This window comes from Aplidium turbinatum, chromosome 3, assembly GCF_918807975.1.
Source record: "Aplidium turbinatum chromosome 3, kaAplTurb1.1, whole genome shotgun sequence".
NCBI lineage: Eukaryota > Metazoa > Chordata > Ascidiacea > Aplousobranchia > Polyclinidae > Aplidium > Aplidium turbinatum.
In genome coordinates, this window is record NC_137474.1 from 5,673,275 (window position 1) to 5,678,224 (window position 4,950).

Sequence of the window (4,950 nt, forward strand, 5' to 3'; positions counted from 1 at the left end):
ATCAATAAGCTATGATAGGGTTGCAATATTTTTGCATGAATCAAATATGCCTGACTTGACTATGCTTCAAGCACACCATTTCCTGCAAACATCAGAGTGTGTTACTTCTTTTTCATCAATTGATATGTTCAAATTAACATTACCTAAACCAACAATGAAAGCCCTTGCATTTGCAATAATTGGCAGCAAAAAGTACCAAGGCCGAACCGGACGTCACCATACCAATTTATTACAACTGCTGAGATCTGACATCAGAAAAGCTGGCCTGGGATCCCTGCTCAGCACACCACATCTCCATCGATTGCAAAACATCGCAAAGGACAAAACAGAATGGAGATCCTATCAACCTTGTTGAAAGACTGATCGAAGCCAGCGGATGCCAAACGATTTGGCTACACTGGCGGCGGAGACAGTTACAATAATAATAAACCAACAATTCTCAACTCGATCGATGTTTGCATGCAAAAACACTGTAACAAAGTTAAGAGCTTGCTTGAATGCTTGCTCTATTCCTTCAATCTTTTGCAAAAGGCTTGGCAACTCAAAAAGGGTCTCTGTTTGGTTTCGGTCCTGCTGCAAATGAGGACACAGGATCGCTGTTGAAAATTGTATCGGCAAGTGATGAATGATGATGTCCTACAGAAACTGGATAATCTGCCAGTTCACAACCTGGGTGAAGAACGTAGTGTCGGATTAGTGAACTACAAGATAAATATTTATGGTAAAAGAAATCTTGATACAGTCTCCAGAAGTGTAGTTCTCAATAAAAGCACGGATTTACTTGAAAATATTCTGAAGATTGACAAAAAAAAATGGGAAAAACCAGTACAAGGCAGCAACGAAATTAGACTGCAATGGAATGAAAAGATGAAAGCTTATGAATAAAAAGGTTACTCTGAAAAAGAAGCTCTTAATAGCAGAGCAAAGTAAACTTGCTGATTTAGATTTCCTGAAAGCGCAACATCCACCAGGGCCTTTTACCACTTTTGAGGAAGTGAGTGCTTACCTTCAAAGTGATGCTGTAACACAGGGGTCACTAACCTTTTTTGCATGCGGGCCACTTTGACATTAAGGAGAGCTGTGGCGGGCCGCACTAATAAAATGTTAAGTAGGTTGACTCTTATGCTAGAAAAGAACGCATTTTGTACCCAGTATCCAGCGTTACATGTTGTTCATATTTATGTTAGAATAGCCTACCGCAGCAACAAAATTAATCGAACAACGCTACTGCCAGGCCAAGCTCCTTTTACAACACTTTTGACTTTTTTAACAATGCCTAATAAACGAGGCCACTTGTTTTGTGCACTTATAGCGAGGCGATCGGTTTCATCAGAATATTCATCGCCAAGCAAGAGTGGTGTTGTTACTTCGCTTCGCAAAAGATATCTTGCAATTAACAGTTTCAGTAAACAAGGAAATGTTTGACACATCGCAATACAGGCAACAATAGTGACCTGTAAACATATCAGATAAAAATAGGCTCCAATAACAGGGAAAAAGAAACCAGGTTGTAATCGTAATTCTATCGTAATTCATGAACAGTCTTCCCTCTAAAAAAGCAATGAGTTGGTTTTTCATCCTTTTTGTGAGAGTCTATAAAACCGTCTTTCTTATATTATAGACAACTGTCACTTGCGGTGCTTATCAGCGTGGCAAGAATTTGTTAATTAACAACGCTTTGCAGTACTTGCTTCGGCAGTACATATACTACTGTATAATTGGAACGATACGGAGAAGATTAGCATGGCTCCTGCGCAAGGATGACACGCAAAATCGTGAAACGTTCCATTTTTCTTAAAAAAAAAACGTTTTGCAGTACTAAGCTAAATTTTTTCATAATACAATCAGAAAAAGTCTCTAAATTTATATATAATATTTTGCCAATTTATTATAAATTGAGTTGGCACACCGACCTATTTTGCCCACAAAAACTTGCATAAAGAGAACACTGCTCGTGAAACACAATAACGGTGAAACTCGCACTAGTGTTTGCATGACATTTGCAAACTTAAAATAAGCAACTCTAATCTCACAGACAATTTCGAAATTGGAAGACAGACGTTTTAATCAACCACTGGGACAGTGACAGTGTGGCTGTACATCGCATTGGAATAACTTTAAGCAACCCCCACCTAGAACAACAATCTGATTGGTCGGTCGGTGGAATCGTATGCAATGCAAAAATATGCTTTCCGGAAGGTATTTTTTGCCTTCGTGCTCTTTAACTCCTCAAGAAAAGTATTTTTGGTTATACTTGTACGCTGATACATTCCGCGGACCGCAGCGATACAGCGTGGCGGGCCGCCATTTGTTGACCCCTGCTGTAACAGATCACATAAAGAACAAAAGACTTTGCACTGAAGTTCGCTATGCAAAGAAGACATGCCTCTCACTAAAATCAAGTGCTTCAATATTCCGACTGAAATGAGACTATAAAAATTCCAGATTTGAAGACTATGCCAACAACCTTATCAGCTAGTTAGATAATTCACGTTCATGTGCATTGTGCAACTATAACAATGTCAGACCTCCAAAGTGTGCTTTCTGCTATGCATTTGCTTACAGAGGCAAATTAAAGCTCCACATCAAATGACCAGGAATCTGATTCTGCAGCACCAGCCTATCAAGTTGGTGAGTTCGTAGCTGCCATCTGGATTGAAGGAAGCGAATAACACTAATGTATCTTGCTAACGTTGTTGAAGTTGTGAATGATGATGCCTTACTACTTACAATTACATGCTTCAAGAAGGTTGGCAACAGTAGAGATGGAGAAACATAGATTTTCCCTGAAAATCCTGAACTTCTTGTTACTGATACTTATCAGATCATTCATAATAGCTTGGATGTGTCGACTTGTGTCGTATGTCAGGTCTGGCCGAATCAAATGCCGTGTTTCAAATGAAACAGTTCAACTATTGAATGAAGCTCTTAATAAAAAGATAAAAAAACACTAACTAATTTGATATCTGGAACTACACAATACTTCCATAACATTGGACCTTTGAAACATAACTACTATTATTATTTATTTGCGTCAGACAAAGCTGTCCATATCCAAAACAACGAAATAATACACAAACTGCAAATGCATAAACAAACAAACTACCGGTATCATTTAATATTACATAGCATCCTGTTCTTATTATTTTATCAGTATATATATTGAATATATATATAATACGTCGCATTGGTAACTGACACATACATATATATTTATATTTCAAAAGAGCAAACATGGGCAAGAAAATTGAAAATGCTTTATAATGACTGGCTGTATGCCTATATTTCAATTTTTACAACATTACCCAAAACTTCTCTGATTTTAAACGTAATGACGTCATATAATCAATAAATTTTCTACAACTAGACATGCATATTATGTTTCATTTGAAAGTACTAATTCGAATCATAACGTTTTAAACAAAAAATTATCCCGATTTCAAACTTATTAAGGTAAAATTTTGAATTTCATACAATCACGATAGGCCAAATAGACGGTTTTGGGCCAAAATGGGCCTGTCCATACACCTGACACCTCTGAAACTGCTACATTCCTATCTTAACTTTTCAAAACGAAACTTTTGAGACTGGTCCCAGCCTTCTATGACAACCGGTTCAAATTTTAGCTATCAAATCTCATGTATTTTGACAATCGCTCATAAAAACCCCCGGTAGCGAGGAGTTCCCGGAGGGGAAATCTAAATTTTTTTTTATAATATGTTTTTTCACTCCCAGTGGCATAATTTTGGAGGGTACTCAGAGTTTGTACTCAAAATTCGTATTTTAACATACCCCCCTACTTTTAGGCTTTGCCTTGAAGTACCTGGCACAAGAAAGTTTACGTAAGTCGGCACTCTTATGATTGCATCACATGATGCTCCCCCGATTGTTCCTTGACCTAACGACATTTAGTCCTCTCTCAGTTTTTTTTCCATAAGGCACGGCGTTTGTCAAATAGTGACGGCGTAAGTCGAGCGTTGTTGTTGCCAAAAAAGGCAAAAATTGCAGCCCTGGGTACATAAAATAAAAATTGTAAGGTAAATTTGCCTTTGCACTGTAACTGTATACTAACGACACTCCAGACTGAAAAGCACAAACTGAACGAATGACACAGGAATGATTACAAGTAAATTATATGGTGGAAAACAGATCACATGAGGTGTAAACTACAGGCATTTGACAAACAATTACAACACACAAGAGGAACGATGAGTCACAGGTGAATAACTGCTGGTTGAGAGACGGATTATTACGCTTGATTCTTAAGGCTTCCATGATCTTAGTTTGAAAATCTGGAGTGTTGTTAGTATACAGTTACAGTGGAAAGGCAAATTTACCATACAATTTTCATTTTATGTATATATATTGCAGATATGTAACTCCTAATGAGGACACTTGTACGTGTCGAAAACGTTAGAGTTTATTTTTAATTATGTTATATTTGTGTATGTAATAAATCATATTAAACCCGCTGAAGTTACTTTGTTTTATTTCTTTATGGTTTAACAAATAAATAAATAAAAAATATGAATAGTTGTTTCAATATAAATTGTAGATACAACCTAACTAATGTCCAGCAAAGGAAAAGTATAACATTATCATTAGCACTGATGATAAAAACATCTCGCTTTTTGAAGTGTTTGCTAAACATGTTATCTACATTTTGGAAGTTTTTTACAAGTTTTTATTGTGGTTTTCTTTCAAATGTTCAATTGTCCATGTCATCCTTGAATGCTATATTCACAGGCCACCAAACATACTGCATAGTTTTGTCTTGCAGTGTCAGGTAATACTACTCTCAGAAAAATTTCTCATGATAATCAAAAATCCATCTCTTCTGAAATAAAGTCATTTGAAGTATTTCTTATCTTTCACCACTTAGATATCGTTAGTAGTATAATCCAGTTTAAAATGATATTATCACTGTTTTGGTTTCATGCTATACATTTT

At 36.5% G+C, this 4,950-nt stretch overlaps 1 non-coding gene across 1 annotated transcript; it reads left to right on the forward strand.

The window, feature by feature from the left end:
- Positions 1-1,683: 1,683 nt before the first annotated feature.
- LOC145767757 (U6 spliceosomal RNA) lies at positions 1,684-1,795 on the forward strand. Its single transcript, XR_014288900.1, has one exon. It is a non-coding gene; the product is annotated as a U6 spliceosomal RNA (small nuclear RNA).
- The last annotated feature ends 3,155 nt before the right edge of the window (positions 1,796-4,950 follow it).